The following is a 19226-nucleotide window of genomic DNA, read 5'->3' on the forward strand; positions in this document are numbered from 1 at the left end:
CAAAGGCAAGAATAACACCAATAATATGGATTTATTCGCCTACATAAACTCAAAATTCGTATTGTATTCTAGAAACACCATCGTGAGCAACTGGAATTGTCTTTAGCAACTATTCTCCCCGATGTGTTTTCATACACAGTGATGAAGAAACCGGGATACATGACAGTGATAGGCAGCGAAGTTGCACACATCATCAAATGCACCCCGGTTCCAGTGAAGGTCAGGCACTCAAATGAGTTCTATCGCGTACTCCGGTGACATATCAGAACATTAGCATGTACCTGAAACCCAAATCTAGAATTCTGGTCAGTAAGGGTACCGAGGAATATTACAGTGCACTACTACCGAAGGAATATCAGGTTGAAGGAGTTTGGTACCAATTGCTACCCAAATCAACTTACGTGAGGGATCCACAAATTTTGCAACCAAGCACGAATATGTTATGGAAATATACCGATGCGGGATCCTTGACAACGAGTGGAATCTATTCGTAAGCCGATTTGGATAACTTGAGGAATCACGTAATGTTTCCCATAGAACAGCCTTCCATATTGAATACAATCACCAGGGGAGCAGCAGGACAAAAAGTCCTAACAGAAACTTTGAACCTCATGAACCTTGTGAGTGAACACGATATAGACAAATTTGCGGAAAGTGTAACTTCACGAGTGTGGAACAGACTTTTGAAATTCGGATCAGTCAGTGCAGCAATATTAGGTATTATATTTATATTCCAACTGGTTAAATTAGTTGGATCGACTCTATTTTGCGTGGCTACGTCTTACACATCAGAAATAGAGGAGGGACCTGAACTTCGAGAAATCTTCACGGAGCAACCACAGCCGACCTGCAGCGTAGCTGGCAGACCTCAAACGACGAGGGCCAGCTCCCAAACCGACGATACATCCAGTAAACAAGTGCGGTTCCAAATGGACTACGAACTCCTTTACAAAATTCACAAGTTGCGAAACCTTAGGGAATAAATTCCCTAACGTTCTCTTTAAAGGGGAAGGTGTCAGGGTCTAGTGACGACTAATTTCGAACTTTGCTATGCCAATTGTGCGAGTGTCCTACTTATAAGTCATTTACTAATTACTACTTTAGCTATATTCGTACTTTGAAATATTTGTATTCTTAATTTTATTTTATTTTGTGAAGTAAATGATAATTAAACTTTTGCAATCCTACAGTACTCACTCTCCTGCTGACTATAGTCGAGATCACGCTTCAGAGAAATGAAAATGAATATTTTTCTTAATTCGCGGGATCCACGGTTGATAATAACTGATATTTATCCAGCTCGTAAAATCGTAGTCAGCAGTATATTATATCACTAAATTAGCAGAATACCGAATGAAAGTGGGTAGTGGGGGAAGCATTTTGCGCAAGTGGGAGGTGTTCCCACCCTTCCGAATTGGGCCTGGCGGGAAAAACTGTGTTCTTTCCTGTCGGTAGTCTGCCTATTCAGCTAATAGAGTTTGCGTTAAATAATAATTTACCTAGTATCACTTGAGAACTAGCAAATGAAAACTGTTTTAGTCTTGCTTTGTTATCCGATCATACATTAGCGTTTTATTTTTAATTTACTGTTTGTAAAATCTCTTCAATATAAACTGTTAACGCAGCTCGGTAATTGTTCGATGTGAGGTAGGGAGGTAGGTAAAAACATAGAAATAATGAGAATTGTACTTAGATAGTTTTATTCCACTTAAAGTCCCGTTATTACGTTCGTAACGCGTTAAGACAATCAACTAACTAACTAACTAACCTAATCGTAATCGATAAACAATCGATGCTCGCGCCTGATCTCACTCGAACGCCTCCGACTTCGTCCGAGGAGACACGCGCGCCGTCGCAGTAGCATGTGCCCGATCGGCAACATGTGAAGCGTGACAAACCTACATCACACTACCGCCGTTTGCATGCTTCACCTAAACCCTACACATGTTTAGACTTTCCCTCAACATTTGGAAATGTTCTCTTAGCAACGCCTTCGCAAAAATATCCGCGCGCTGTATATCTGAGGCTCTATATGCTCTACACGGATTTCATTGTTCTTTGCCTTTTCTCTTATGCAATGATACCTTATATCTATATGTTTTGTACGCTTGTGAAACTCAGCATTCTTCACAAGTCGTATCGCGTTCAAGTTGTTTACAAATAATACTGTTGGTTCCTCACATGAGTATTCCAGACATTTGACTAACTTTTTTAGCCAAACAGCTTCTTTGGTTGCAGCGCTCGCTGCTACGTACTCTGATTCAGTCGTGCTTAAGGGTTATATACAGTTAGAATTTTCAAAAAATCGATTTTTTTTTTAATTTTATTTTCTTAATGTACATATATTTAAGAATACACACAGAAAATTTCATATCGTTCCGGTGAATATTTTCAAAGTTACAAGCTAATTTGAAAAGGCGTTTCAGAGTGCTTGGAAGTACAAGGTCGGAGCGGCAGCGACTACCTGGAACGCTATCCCTTTTATGTACCTGCCTATTGTAAATTTTCCCTTCTAATGTATTTAGATGTGTAAAGCAACAGTGTGTTAGTGTTTTGCTATACCTGAAATGTAAATTTGTATTTTTCTAACCCCAAACTGGAAAATATTTAAGAGTGGTAGTCAGTATAAACAACAAAGCCAAGCAGTAAACTTGTGAGTTTGTTGATATTTTTTGTGTAATTTTTCGTGAAAATGAAGGCTTCCAGAGAAATCAGAAAATCTCTTAACATACGTAAGTCGAGAACAAAAAAGCGCAAAAATGTTTTTAATCCAAAAACAGCTGAAACGGATGAAAGTAGTTTCAGTGCTTCGGCGAAAAAATTTAAAGAACAAGAGGAAATCTCAGTTCCACGTGATCCGTCTATTGAGTATCGCATTTTAAATTTTATTACAGTATTTGCAGCAATTTCTGAATATGTGAAATGTAAGATCTGTGACGGAAATGTCAAGTTTTAAACTGCTTCTGAACGAGGACTTGGTTTTAAAATTGTTTTGCTGTGTGATAAGTGTGCAGATCGTAACATAAATTCTAGTCCTTTTGTCGCGCATTCTTATGAAATAAATCGACGATTTTTATTTGTCATGAGAGTCCTCGGATTAGGGTTAAAAGGTACAGCAAAATTTTGTGGATTAATGGACATGCGAGCCTTTATATCACAGCCCACTTACAATTTGATAATAGATAATATTCACTCCAGTATAAAAACAACCACCGAAAAACTTTTTCAAAAGGCTTGTACTGAAGAAAAACATTTGACTTCCGAACATCAAGGCAATGAAGATTCGACAGAATTAACTGTATCTGGCGATGGTACATGGAAAAAGCGAGGGTTTTGTTCCTTGTACGGTGTGACATCATTGATCGGATACTATTCTGGTAAAATCATAGATATTGTTGTGAAAAGTTCCTACTGCAAACAGTGTGAAACTTGGAAGAAGAAACTCAGTACCGAAGAATATAAGGAATGGTATGCAGAACATGAAGATACTTGCACTGCAAATCATTCTGGTTCTTCTGGGAAAATGAAAGTTGATTCAGTCATCGAAATGTTCCAATGTTCATTGAAAAAACTTGGAGTCATGTACAAAAATTACATCTGAGATGGTGACTCCAAAACGTACTCAGGAATTTTAAAGGCTGCACCTTATGGTGATCAAGAAGTTGTAAAAAAAGAATGTATTGGACACGTACAGAAACGAATGGGCACGCGACTCAGAGATTGTGTCAACAAAAATGTTAAAACAGTTGAAAACAAAAAAGGAAAAAAAAATACAAAAAAAAAACTCTCGGGGGAAAAGGCAAACTTACTGGAAAGATGATCGATAAGTTGACAGTTTATTATGGCTTAGCAATAAGGAGAAATTGTGATTCCCTTCAAAAAATGTATAATGCTATATGGGCCACATATTACCATTATTGTTCAAGTGACGAAGAACCTCAGCACCACAAGTGCCCGGAAGGACCAGAATCATGGTGCGACTGGCAGAAGGCTGCAGCTACCAATCAATTATCCACTTTCAAACATGATTATGAGCCATTACCAAAAGATGTTGCTGAGGCTATACATCCGATTTTCACAGATCTCAGCAGTGAGAATTTATTGGAGATGTTGTCTGCGAGCCATCCTTCCATCTCGGGTGCTCTCACGCGCTTCTCATCTTCTTTTTCGGCATATGAATGCGCATTGGGCCCAAGTGTAATTCCTATTGCATTCATATAATACAATAGTGATGCCATTCCTTCATTAAATATGCCAGCAGCTATGTATGCAGCAATTTCCACAGTTTTCGAACCGGCTGGAACAATTTTGGGAGAGATTTTCCAAATCAGTTGATTGTAGCTCTCGTTGTTGTTTTGGTTAAAAATACCTACACATCTCTTTTTTACAACTTCTTGATCACCATAAGGTGCAGCCTTTAAAATTCCTGAGTACGTTTTGGAGTCACCATCTCAGATGTAATTTTTGTACATGACTCCAAGTTTTTTTCAATGAACATTGGAACATTTCGATGACTGAATCAACTTTCATTTTTCCAGAAGAACCAGAATGATTTGCAGTGCAAGTATCTTCATGTTCTGCATACCATTCCTTATACTCTTCGGTACTGAGTTTCTTCTTCCAAGTTTCACACTGTTTGCAGTAGGAACTTTTCACAACAATATCTATGATTTTACCAGAATAGTATCCGATCAATCGATGTCACACCGTACAAGGAACAAAACCCTCGCTTTTTCCATGTACCATCGCCAGATACAGTTAATTCTGTCGAATCTTCATTGCCTTGATGTTCGGAAGTCAAATGTTTTTCTTCAGTACAAGCCTTTTGAAAAAGTTTTTCGGTGGTTGTTTTTATACTGGAGTGAATATTATCTATTATCAAATTGTAAGTGGGCTGTGATATAAAGGCTCGCATGTCCATTAATCCACAAAATTTTGTTGTACCTTTTAACCCTAATCCGAGGACTCTCATGACAAATAAAAATCGTCGATTTATTTCATAAGAATGCGCGACAAAAGGACTAGAATTTATGTTACGATCTGCACACTTATCACACAGCAAAACAATTTTAAAACCAAGTCCTCGTTCAGAAGCAGTTTAAAACTTGACATTTCCGTCACAGATCTTACATTTCACATATTCAGAAATTGTTGCAAATACTGTAATAAAATTTAAAATGCGATACTCAATAGACGGATCACGTGGAACTGAGATTTCCTCTTGTTCTTTAAATTTTTTCGCCGAAGCACTGAAACTACTTTCATCCGTTTCAGCTGTTTTTGGATTAAAAACATTTTTGCGCTTTTTTTGTTCTCGACTTACGTATGTTAAGAGATTTTCTGATTTCTCTGGAAGCCTTCATTTTCACGAAAAATTACACAAAAAATATCAACAAACTCACAAGTTTACTGCTTGGCTTTGTTGTTTATACTGACTACCACTCTTAAATATTTTCCAGTTTGGGGTTAGAAAAATACAAATTTACATTTCAGGTATAGCAAAACACTAACACACTGTTGCTTTACACATCTAAATACATTAGAAGGGAAAATTTACAATAGGCAGGTACATAAAAGGGATAGCGTTCCAGGTAGTCGCTGCTGCTCCGACCTTGTACTTCCAAGCACTCTGAAACGCCTTTTCAAATTAGCTTGTAACTTTGAAAATATTCACCGGAACGATATGAAATTTTCTGTGTGTATTCTTAAATATATGTACATTAAGAAAATAAAATTAAAAAAAAATCGATTTTTTTGAAAATTCTAACTGTATATAACCCCTTAATGTAACAAGTTTTTGTCTTTCCGAAGACTAGGTTATTGGTCCATTCGATAAGAAAAACACAAAACCAGTATTCGATCGCCTTGTCCTCACATCGCTGGCGAAATCTGCGTCTGAGTAGCCCTTCAGGCTTGACTCGCTACCGCCGCTTTGATACATTATCCCATAATCCGTCGTTCCATTCAGGTATGCAAGTATTCTCTTGATAGCTTGCCAATGGGATTGATTATGATTGTTTGTAAATTTACTTACTGAGTTTACAGCAAATGCTATATCTGGTCTAGACACTACTGCTAAAAACATTAAAGACCCCACTGCTTCTCTGTATGGTACGTTTATTGTTTCGCCACCCTTCTCAACTGGAGAAAAAACTGTGTGCGGATCGGCAGGCACACCGACTGACTTTGACTCAGTCATGCTAAATCTTTCGATTACCTTTTTCGTGTACGCCGTTTGGTGTATCGAGAGTGACTTAGTGTCTCTATCACGCTTGATTTGCAATCCTACAAACAGTGACGCATCCCCGATAGTTATATTAAACGCTGTACTTAACCTATTCAATATTGTCTCTAAGGTATGTTTTGATCGCGCAGCGAGCAAACCCTCGTCAACAAATATTGCTAGATACACTCTCTCATTCTCTACTTTGCCAATAAGCACACCCTGATCAGCCTCACTAGCCTCAAACTCATACTCATTCAGGAACTCGTGGAATCTTTCGTTCCAACACCTTGGAGCTTGTTTTAGCCAGTACAACGATATTTCTAGTTTACACACCACGTCACTTATCTCACTGTTAACTGCATTCTTTTCGCTGTTGAAGCCCTCCGGAATCTCTATGTAGATCTCCTCCTTCAGTTGGCCGTAGAGGAATGCCGTCTGCACGTCAAATTGCATAAGCTTCAAATCACGTTCTGCCACCGTTGCCAGTACCGTTCGAAGAGAATCGTATCGCACGACCGGCGCGAATGTCTTCGAGAAATCGATTCCTGGTCGCTGCTTGAATCCCCGCGCACAAAGTCTCGCCTTGAACTTTTTAGAACCCGTCTCAGAATCTTGTTTCACCCGAAACACCCATCTTGAATCAGAGGGAGGCAGCGAACGCTAAGAGACGACGCCACCCGCAGAGAAGGAGAGATTCAAAAATGGATAGAGGAATACGCGGAGATCAAGAGGAAGCATGGAAAGGAAGCGAGAGCCGGATACCTCAAAGCTCTGGTAGAAGGGAGATGGAAGATATGGAACGAAAGGATTGGAGATCTGGAGGAAACGAACAGATACAAGCAAGACAAGCCGGAGGCATGAGAAACGACGGCGGGGTTTCAACGGTTGGACCCGCGATGGAAGGGTCCGCAGCATATCGGGAGATACGAGCGGTAACGTGGAACGTGGCAGGAATGAAAACAGTGACGGAGACCTGGAAGTGGCTTAAGGAGTTTGACATCATCGCAGTACAGGAAACGTGGATGGAAGAGAATGAGGAGGAAAAACAAAGAAATAAGATGGACTTTGTATGGTTCACGTTAACAGCGATTAGGGAAAAAAGGAAAGGAAGGGCGAAGGGTGGGCAACTAGTAGGAGTCAGGAAAAATATACTGGGCGAGGGAAATGTGAGACGCAGGAAGGGGGGATTAGTAATAAAGTCTATACAACTAGGAAAAAACCGACACAAGAAAGGTACCCTGATAAGCATATACAATAAAAACTTGAATGAGTTAGAAGGAGATTTGAATGTAATTATAGACGAGGCAGAGGAAAGGGGGGAAAACGGTAGTAATGCTTGGGGATTTTAACGCAAGAATAGGGAGCCGACAGGCGGACATAGCGGGTAGGGAAGGGCGGGAGGGCTAGAGGGAATCAAAAGACAAAACAGAGAACGCGGAAGGGAAGAAAATGCTCGAAATCTGCGCAAAAAATGGGCTGCTAGTAGCAAACGGAAGGTGGGAAGGAGACAGGCAGGGAAGCCTGACGTATGTAGGTGACAAAGGAGGAGGGGGATCGGTCATAGATTATATAGTAATAAACAGTTTTGCAGAGGGAATGGTAAAGAAAGTAGAAATTGAGGCTAGAACGGAATCGGACCACCTACCGATAGTAGTAACGTTTGAGAGACGCGATAGGGTGGGGGAAGGCGAGAGGCAGAAAGACCCACGAAAACGGGAAAAAGGAAAAAGAAAAAAGAAGCCAAAGTGGAATCAAGAAAAGCAGAAGAGTACGCCGAAAAGTTTACCGCAGCATGGAAGATAAAGGAGAGGAAGATCGGAGCACGAGATAGATGGGAAACAGCTAACAGAGATCATAAGGCAAGCAGCCGAAGAAGCGGGAATGACGCGATGGGTCGGAGCAGACAGCGAAGGAGCCAAGAGGACAAGTGCAAAAATAAAAGAACAGAAAGGAGTAGTGTGGAAATGTCTGAAGGAATTTCTTAAAAAACCAGAGGAAGAAGAAAAAGAGCGGCTAAGAGAGGCAAGGAGAGTGCTGAAGAGAATCGGGAAGGAGGAAACCGAGGAGAGCTGGAGGGGAGCGATGTTAACTTGTATGCCAAAATAGAAATCTTACGAAACTGTGTAGAGCACTAAAACCCTTTAGAGCCAAGAAGACGGGAAGAAGCGGCAGTCAGGTAACTGAGGAGGAATGGATAAACCACTTCCAGGAACTGCTGAAAAGTAAGGGAGACAGCCCACACAAGGAATCAGAGAGAGAAAAGACGGGCCTGATGAACATAGAGGAGGAGGAGGGCACAAGAGGACAGAGTAGAGGCACTAGAAAGGAAGAAATATTAAACAGCGAAATAAGCACGGATGAGGTGGAGAGAGAATTAAAGAGGATGAAGAAGGGCAAGGCTGCCGGACAAGACGGACTCTCGGTAGAATTCTTCCAGGGAATGCCGAAGGAAGGGGGGGGGAGAATAGAACTGGCGAAGATTTTAAACGAGCTGTGGAAGGAAGAGAAAATAGCAAGGGGGTGGAAAATCGGAAGAATATACCACATTCACAAGGCTAGCGACGCATCTAAGGCACAAAATTATTGCGGGATAACGCTAATGGACACAGGATACAGAGTGATGACCAGAATATTGAACAACAGAGTGAGGAACCAGCTGGAAGCGAATAAGATAATGGGAGAGGGGCAAGCGGGATTCAGGGCGGGAAGAGGAACTAGAGACCAAGTCTTCATGTTAAACGCGCTCATCAACAACAGATTAAAAGCTTGAGGAGGCAAGCTCTTCACGGCGTTCGTAGATTTTAGAACGGCTTTTGACTCAGTGGACAGACAGGAAATGCTAAAGAAGCTAGAGAAGGCGGGGAGTACAAGGAAGGGCGCTAGGAATGATCAAGAGGATATACAAGGACACGCAGAATGAGATTATAACGACAGAAGGGTTTACGAAAAAATTTAGCACAACAAGAGGAGTAAGGCAGGGATGTGCCCTGAGCCCTACGCTCTTCAACCTGTTCATAGAGGACATGGAGAGCGAATGGAAAAAAAACGAAAAGAGGGGGGGTACGGTAATGAGAGGTGAGAAGATATATGCCTTGAAATACGCGGACGACGTAGCCCTGGTGGCAGATACTGGTTAGGGACTGAGAGACATGCTTAGAGAGCTAGAAAAGTACTGCAGGAAGAACAAGTTGGAAATAAAATCGAAGAGACTAAAGTAATGATCTTTAGGAAAGGAGGGAGATTGAAAAAAGAGAAGAGCTGGACAATAAATGGTAAAGAACTGGAGGTGGTGAAAGAGTATAAATACCTTGGTGTGTGCTTTTCAACTAGGAACACCTACGACAAGCACACAAGGATGGTGGAAAGCAAGCTAAGGAAGGCAGCGAACGGAGCGTTGGGAATAGCAAAGAGAGCGAGAATCAGAAGACTGACGGATAGGCTAAGAATAACGGATGCAATAGCGAGGAGCAGGTTGCTGTACGGGGTTGAAGTGTGGGGCTGGAAAAGAAGAGAGAGAGTTGAGTTTCCTACATAGGAAAAATAATAAAGATGGAGGAAGGAAGATGGCCAAAGAAATGTCTAATGGAGGAGGCGTGGTGCCTGATAAACAACGATGGAAGCAAATGGGGTAAGGAAATGAAGGCAGCATTGGAGAAGGCAGGAGAGGGTCAGATTGGAGAAGCAATAAGAAGAGGAAATGTGGAAGAGTGGAGGATGAAGGCGGGAAGAGCGGTGCAGAAGCTGGCGGGGCAAGAAGTACAGAGGATGTGGGGAGAAAAATAAACGCCTCAAATTTCTGCGTAGAGTACAAGGAAAGGAAAAAAGCACCGGGAAGAGAAGGGTATTTGGACAAAGGAACTACGAGAGGAGAAAACAAGGAAATATGGGCAAGAATGAGATGCGGGAGCGTAGGGAGAGAAGCATGGAGAGGCTTTAGAGACACGAGGTGCAGAGTATGTGGGAGAGCGGAGGAAACCTTAGGGCACATGCCCAGAGGCATGAGGAGACCCTGAGGCGGATGGATAGAGCAGACTCATAGGAACTTTAGAGAATGGGAAGAACAGCAGAGAGAGGGACCCGGATAGTTGATGGGAGAAGGCGTTGGAAGGGAAAGTGATAGTAGAGGACATGTGTGAGGTAGCGAGGATTTTTGAGAAGGTAGCGAAGGGAAGGGCATAAGAAATAAGTAGATATAAGAAAGTAGTATAAGAGATGTATGACACTGTATGTAGCAAGGAGGTTATGTTGAAACCCGCGAGGGTAGACATGAAATAAAGTTTATCTGTATCTGTATGTAATCCGAATTGGATAGAAGATACAAACTTTATTATTACCAGGACAAAAAACAATTCATCATTATTACATTACTGTACGTGTATTCAAACAAAAACTGATATCCTTATCTGATTTCATTGTTAAATATTTAATTTTTGGTAACACACATTGTTAGCTGTTTTGGGTTAAGTGGCGAAAGCGAGGTTTGCCTTATGCTCACATTTTAATTTGATTTCAAGATAAAATCTGTCTAGAAGAAATTGATCAAATAATTTCAGTCGGAAATTCCAGACCCATTAACTGATCAAGAATTTTTTGATATTGTTACCAAACACATGACTCACGGACCGTGCGGTGCTTTCAACATGGGGCACTATGCATGGAAAATGGAAAATGTAAGAAGAGTTTCCCAAAGCCGTATACGAATGACACTATCACAGATATTGACGGTTATCCAATGTATCACCGCAGAAATGTTGAGATTGGTGACTACACATTCACAATGCGACTGCCAAATTCTACAAATCAAGTAGACATTGACAATCAGTGAGTGGTACCATACTCACTATTACTTTCAACAACGTATGAGGCTCATATCAATGTCGAGCTTTGCAGTTCCGTTAAATCAATTAATTACTGTTAAGAAAAATGGATAGTTGGTTCAAGGCCGAGTAACTTAAAAAAATTTATAATAATGAGGAGTTTTATAAGAAGGAATTTAGAAAGGAGTGGGTGAGAAGAAGTCAAGAATTAGAAAAAAGGATAGAAAAAAAACCTACAGGATAGGAAAAACAAAATGAAAGCAAGAATCAAAGCCGTAGCAGGGAGCAGCAGAACTTAAAGATTGAAACAGAAAAACAAACGGAAGTGGAAAAATAGGTAAAAGTGGTAGAAAAGAGATGGAAAAAGTTAGAGGCAGAAGAAAAAAAAGATGCATAATAATAAGAAGGCTCAAAAAAGAAAGAAAAGGTTTAGAGAAAGAGATGGAGGCATTCTTCCAACGAAAATTGAACACAGAAGTGAAGGTAGAAGAAGCAAATTTAATGGGATATGAGTTGAAGATCATATGGGTACAACTAAGCAAGAAAGTCTTAACACATTGTACGCCGGCCCCGCGAAAACGCGGGATTCGAAGTCTATCGCTTGAGCGCCGCCCCCGCGAAAACGCGGGTTTCAAGGTCTGTCGTTTCAGCGCCGGCTCTGCGATAATGAAACATTCTTTTTTTTGGCGATTTGTTTGCTGTCGTCATGACTACGCCGATCGTCATTTTTTATTACGTCGAAACAAAATGTATACGATGGTTCAGGAACAAGTACAAACAAGAGTCATTCTTGAGTATCGTGTTCCGTAGCTAGTACATCCTTCATAGCTTTACGCTTTTAGTTGAACAGCATAATAAGCCTTCTTATTCTGTGCATTTTTACCCCTCTAATATGAGTTAATTTACTGACTATATTGCTGATCCTCTATCAGATTATTCAATACAATCAGAAGATTCTGATATAGGGGTCGAGGACAGTGACAGTGATGTGATGCCAAAAAGAAGATCAAGAGCTGCTCCATTACAGTATTCCAGTGATTCCGATGATCTGAGTGATAGTGAAATGTTTACAGAATCACCTAGTTACATCGAATCATGGTCGGATGCTGATAAAGCTCCTAATGTACCAGATTTTATTGCGCAATCTGGTCCAAAAGTCCTTCCTGCCAATAAGCAAAGCATAAAAGAAATTGTGGAAATGTTTATTGGCAATGATTTATTTCAATTGATGGTAAATGAATCAAACATCTATTATCACCAAAATAAGGATAAGATGTGTAAGGGTAAAAAAATGCCTAAGTGGAATGATGTTTCTCTGGCCGACATGAAGAAATTTCCTGGTTTGATTATATTGATGGGCCAAGTAAAGAAAGATCGAAAAGATGATTACTGGTCCTCAGAGTTTTATACCAAAACACCATCGTTCTCCACGGTAATGTCGCGTAACAGATTTCGCCAGATTTAGGACACATGGCATTTTTCAAATAATCTTACAACAGCTGGTTTTAATAAGCTCGAGAAGATTCAGCCGATACTAAGTTATTTATTAGATAAATTTAAATCAGTATACACGCCTAAAAAAGAGCTTTCGCTTGACGAATCCATCATTCCATGGCGTGGAAAATTGTCTATAAAAACGTACAATCCAGCAAAAATAGTAAAGTATGGCCTACTTTGTCGTATGTTATGTGAAGCTAGAAGTGGATATATTTGCAACTTAGAAATATACTGTGCGAACGGCAAAAAACTGGACCAAACTATAATGTCGTTGCTCGATAAAAATATAGGTTTGGGATATCATGTATAGATGGATAATTACTATAACAGTATTCGTACCGCAGAATTGCTTCTGAAAAATGGCACACGAGTTTGCGGTACAATGAGAGTAAATAGAGGTGTTCCAGAATCTATGAAGCATATCAGTTTAAAAACTGGAGATTATACATTTAAAAGAAAAAATGAAATTTTAGTACAGGCATGGAAGCCAAAACGCAAAATCGTATACATGGTTTCTACAATACATTCGGGAGAACTAACAAACACAAAAAAAGTACATTGGAAAACAAAACAAGAAATTATAAAACCTCAATCGGTCATAGATTATAACAAATATATGATGGGCGTAGATTTGGCCGATCAGTTTTTATCATATTTTTCCAATATGAGGAAAACCGTGAAATGGACAAAAAAAAACAGTTTTGTTTCTTTGAAACTGCGCATTGTTCAATGCATATAGATTATATGTTGAGTTCAATGGTAACACTATAAAATATCAGAAATTTTTACATGCTGTTGCACTTTTATGGATCGAAGAATATACAAGTACTCAAGATGTATCGAATGTTCGTGGCGAACAACCTTCGGTATTAGTTCCTACACCTCGCACATCAAAATATGATCACCATCAGAGACTATCGGGTGATATGAAGAAGCACAACGTTACTCGAATTATTGGATCTGGGAACAAAAACCGATATGTACGACGTCCATGCAAAGTTTGCTCTGCTAGCAAAAAAAGAAGCGAGAGTAGCTTTATGTGTTCTCTTTGCCAAGTACCTTTACATCTTGGAAAATGTTTTGAACAATACCATACATCCCTTAAATACTAATATTTTTCTTTGTGTTTATATTATATATATATGTAATAATCAATCATCAAATAAAACAGGTATATTTTTTTATAATTATAAATTAAATTTGTTTATTTTGCTTCTATTTTTCGTTATCGTTAAATTGCATATAACGAATATGCAAACCAAATTTAGTGTTTTACAATAATGTATATGTTAAAAAAAGGAATAAGAAAGTAATCCTCAATTTCATCTAACCTTAATGTAATATTCAAATATGCGCGCTCAAAGAACAATAGTTACTAATAGGTAAGACAAAAGAGGGATAGGAAGTATATCGGAAAAATAGTTACTAGACAGTTGAAGAAGATCACTTAAGAAGCGCGGACGTATTATAAGAAAGGTTCTATTATAAAATATAAGTGTTATACAATCTTTAATATTAAAATAAAGTAAGACTGAAGCTTTGCATTTAATATATTATAATATAAAACATTGCCGAACCCGCTGCAATTTTCCTTAATTCAAAAGGGAAAATTTAACAGGTTATGGGCCCAGAGCACGTGTTCGGCAATTGAAACGACCGCGTGTAAAATAAAATAAAATAAAATAAAATAAAACTAAGTGTGCAAGAAAATATACACAAAAGACAAGAGAGAAATGATGGCTAGTGAAAACAATATAACTGGAACAATGGATAATATTGAGAAATTGCGAGATGCAAATGGATATAACATGTGGAAATTCCAAATGACGATCTTTCTAGAAGCAGCTGATCTGCACAATCAAATAAATGATGAAACACCAATAGAAGAACGCAATGAAGTTTGGAGGAGAAAAGATGCGAAAGCAAAAGGATTTATTGTAAGTACGATAGATAATACCCTTAAAATTCATCTAATAACATGTGATTCAGCATATGCCATGTGGCACAAATTAAAAGGAATCTTTGAAAGAGACACTGCACAGCAAAAATGCTCTGCAATGCAAGAATTTTTTGAATATAAAATGAAAAGAGACCACAATGTGGCAACACACATTGCTGAATTAAATAATATAGCATATAAAATAAAATCTCTTGGAGGAAATATCGATAATAGCATGTTGATATCCAAAATATTAACGACATTACCAGAAAAGTACAGGTACTTCATCAGTGCATGGGAATCAACACCAGCAGATAATCGAACCCTCACAAACTTGACGGCTCGTCTTTTAGCTGAAGAAGCAAGGGACCATGTGGCTGAAGAGGAAGAGATAGCAATGAAAGTTGAAACAAGAGAATGTTTCAAGTGTCACAAAAGAGGACACATTGCAGCAAACTGTAAGAAAAGTGGAAAAGACACTATGTATTGTTACAACTGCAAGAGAAATAATCATAACACCAGGAATTGCAGAAAAGGATCAACTGCAGCATGTAAAATTTGTAAGAAAACTAATCATAATGAAAATAGTTGTTTTTTTAGAAAGCGATTAAATGAATATGAACCAGGAATAAGTAGTGGAAAAGCGGCATTTATGGCAGGTATGGAAGAGTCCAAGGAAGAATGGATAGTCGACTCGGGAGCCTCAGTACACATGACAAACCAGAAGGATCATCTGACAAAGTCAAAGCCAGTAGATACTAAGATCAACATAGCTAGTACCAAAGGCACAATGACAGCACGAGAGCTCGGATCACTAGAAATGGCTAGGTGCAAACTAAAAAATGTTCTCTATGTTCCCGACTTAACACAGAATTTACTTTCAGTGAACGAAATTACTAAAGCTGGAGGAAAGGTAACATTCAATAAAGATAAAGTAGTTATAAGTAAAAATAATAAAATTATATTAGAAGGAAGAAAAAACACAGTTGGATTATATACTATCAATGCAAGAGAAGAAGCTATGCAAACATCACTTAAGATTAATACAGAACTACTTTGGCACAAAAGACTTGGACACCTGGGTGTAGATAATATGAAAAAACTCCTGGAAATCTCAACTGGAATGGAGATAGACAAGGGGATACTTGGTCAGCTAAGCAATTGTGAAACCTGTATAAAAGCAAATCAGAAAAGGAAACCATTTAACAGTGTAAGAGAAAGAGCAACAAGACCTTTGCAGATAATACACACTGACGTTTGCGGCCCAATAACACCAGTAACATGGGATAAAAAGAGGTATTTCTGCACATTCATTGATGACTATACTAATTTCACAATGGTATTTCTCCTAGCACATAAAAATGAGATGGAAGATAAAATAAAAGAATACATAAAATTAGCAGAAAATAAATGGGAGAAACGGGTAAAAACAATTAGATGTGACAATGGCAAGGAATATGCCAATAATGCAGTAAGGCAATGGTGTAAATATAAAGGAATTAAAATGGACTTTACTCCACCATACACACCTCAACTAAATGGTAAAGCTGAAAGGATGAATAAAACATTAACTGAAAAGGTAAGAGCAATGCTTACAGAAAGTAACACAAATAAAAACCTTTGGGGTGAAGCAGTGCGAGTTGCAGCTTATTTACACAACAGAAGTCCAACCACCATAAATGAGAAAACTGCATATGAGTTGTGGAACTCAAGAAAACCAAACCTCAAAAACTTAAGAATATTCGGTTGTAAAGCATATGTAAAAACTCCAGGACCATTGAAGAAACTGGATGTTAGAAGCAAGGAAATGATATTTGTTGGATATACTGAAAATGGATATCGACTATGGGATCCAGAGAATAGGAAAATAAGAATTTCACGAGAAGTAACATGCATTGAAGAAAAGATGGTGAACAGCACAATAAGAATAAACTGTAATACAATTGAAAATATTAAGACCAATGAGGAATTTAATGAAAAGAAAGAACAGCATGATGAAAAATGGAAGGGTCCAGAAACAAAAATCTATGAAGAACAATCCGACAGTGAAAAAGAGATGCTGAATGTAGAGGAAGACCAAGAAGGATTGGAACAGATACTAAGAAGATCAAAAAGACCAAGAAAAAGCCCAGAACGATATGGAGAACCCATTGCATATTTAACATACAGTGAGGTTATGAACAGTGATGAAAAGGAAGAATGGAAAAGGGCAATTGAGGATGAAAAGGATTCATTACATAAGAATAATACATGGGACATCGTAGATGAAGAAGAAGCAATGAAGAACCAATGCATTTCCACAAAATGGATATTTACAAAAAAGGAAGACGGGAGACACAAAGCACGTTTGGTTGCAAGAGGATTTGAACAAAAGGACCAACTAGACTACGAGAAACTCTTCTGTCCGGTTGTCAATACCGCAACCTTAAGAGCACTATTTGCATTAGCATGTAAAAACAAATGGAAATATATAAAATTTGATATACGAACAGCATTCCTATATGGAATTATAGAGGAGGACATATTTATAAAACTGCCTGAAGGTTATGGAAAAGAAGAAAAATTTGGAAAATTAAAAAAGGCATTGTATGGACTGAAACAAGCACCAAATTGCTGGAATAAAAAATTTACTGAAACACTAAAGGAACATGGATTTCAACAGCTCATTACTGAAAAATGTATCTTCAAGAGGAAGAACAACACAGCAATTTTGGCAATTCATGTTGATGATGGAATAATGTTCGGAGATAATAAAGATGTTTTAAAAGACATTGTTTCCAGATTAAGAGAAATTTTCGACCTATTAATAATTACTAATCCAAAATCTTTTCTAGGTATACAGATAAAAAACGGTGATGGTAAAATAAAATTGTCTTTAGAACAATATACCAGGAAAATTCTGGATACGTTTAACATGAAGGATGCAAATCCAGTAAACACACCCATACTTGGAAACAGCAATGTGAAAAATGAAGTCCAAGAAGAAAATAAAAATTATCCATACAGAGAGGCCATTGGTAATCTGATGTATCTTACTGCGAAAACAAGACCAGATATATGTTATGCAGTAAATTTTTGTAGCAGATCAATGGAAAAACCCAATGGTAGTGATATAACAAATGTTAAAAGAATTTTTAGATATTTACAGGGTTCTTTGGACTGTGGAATCTCATACACATCGACTGGGAATGACGATATACTGCACTGCTACTGTGATGCAGATTTTTCAGTTAATGAAAACAGGTATATTTAATAGAAGATCTAAGCACATAGATGTAAGATATCACTTTCTAAGTGACCACATAAAATTAAATAATGTTACCATAAAACATGTTAGCACCAATAACCAAATAGCTGATATATTAACAAAAGCATTGAATTACAACAAGTTTGAGAGATTTAAAGAATATTTAGTAACAAAATAACATTGTAAAATACAACCAAATTTTTTTCTGCGAGATAGCTATTTAAGAGAACTAAAATTTATTTTTTCTTGTAGTATTGTTAGAGTTAATAATTGATTAGGCATACAAAAGGATTACATATTTGTAAAAAAAAGTATATATATATATAATATAATGTAAGGAGGAAATTGAGGATTAAGAGGAAGTGTTAAAAAAAGGAATAAGAAAGTAATCCTCAATTTCATCTAACCTTAATGTAATATTCAAATATGCGCGCTCAAAGAACAATAGTTACTAATAGGTAAGACAAAAGAGGGATAGGAAGTATATCGGAAAAATAGTTACTAGACAGTTGAAGAAGATCACTTAAGAAGCGCGGACGTATTATAAGAAAGGTTCTATTATAAAATATAAGTGTTATACAATCTTTAATATTAAAATAAAGTAAGACTGAAGCTTTGCATTTAATATAATATAATATAAAACCTTGCCGAACCCGCTGCAATTTTCCTTAATTCAAAAGGAAAAATTAACAGTATAAAATTTTAAATATTTTCTTCACCTATTCATTGGTCGTCAACAAGCGAATCATGCCGGCGCCCACGCTTTAGGCGGTTGACACGGTGCTGGCGCTCAGACTTTGAATGGCTCAGATGCCATCCGGCGTACAATGTGTTAACTAGAGTTAACTAGAGTTAACTTAGAGTTAACTAGAGACAGAGATTTTCAAATGATAGAGGAGAACAGAAATTAATTAGAAAGGAAAGAAAAAAGAAAAACAAGAAGAATCAAGAAGGAGAAAAGAAAAAAAACAGAATGGAAAAAGAATAGAGGCAAAGAAAAGAAAAAATGTGAGAATAATAGCATGGAATGTAGCAGGGATAAAGAATAAAGAAAAGGATTTTGGAGAATACATAGAACAATTCGACATAATAGGACTACAGAAGACATGGTTAGACAAGAAAGAATGGAAGAAGACAGAAGACTCAATCTCAAGAAACTACAACTGGATAGTTCAAGAGGCAAAGAAGGATAGAATAAAAGGTAGATACATTGGTGGATTTGCAGTACGAATAAGAAAGGACTTAGAGATAAAGAAAGCAGAAGCACGCAATGAAGAAATTATACAGCTTGAGATAAGAATGGTAAAAGAAATTTGACACATAATTGTTGGAAAATAAAGGTACATTTCTATCGTATCATGAGATGAGCGTTGCGAACGCACTCTAAATAGAGTAGAAGTATGCGTGTGTAACTGTATGATGTATGACGTCAGTTGGAACTGAGATGCCGCAAGCGACGGCACAATGAAGAACTGCTCTCGAACGCATGATGTGTAGTTA

The 19226-nt window shown here is 38.0% G+C and overlaps 1 protein-coding gene across 2 annotated transcripts in view; it reads left to right on the forward strand.

The window, feature by feature from the left end:
* The window catches only part of LOC107073512 (uncharacterized), a 160030-nt gene that overhangs the window by 138599 nt on the left and 2205 nt on the right, over window positions 1–19226 (forward strand). The window lies entirely within an intron of this gene.

The sequence above is a fragment of the Polistes dominula genome, unplaced genomic scaffold, assembly GCF_049000335.1.
Source record: "Polistes dominula isolate Pdom_NZ unplaced genomic scaffold, Pdom_raw_medaka contig_269, whole genome shotgun sequence".
In the NCBI taxonomy this organism is placed as follows: domain Eukaryota; kingdom Metazoa; phylum Arthropoda; class Insecta; order Hymenoptera; family Vespidae; genus Polistes; species Polistes dominula.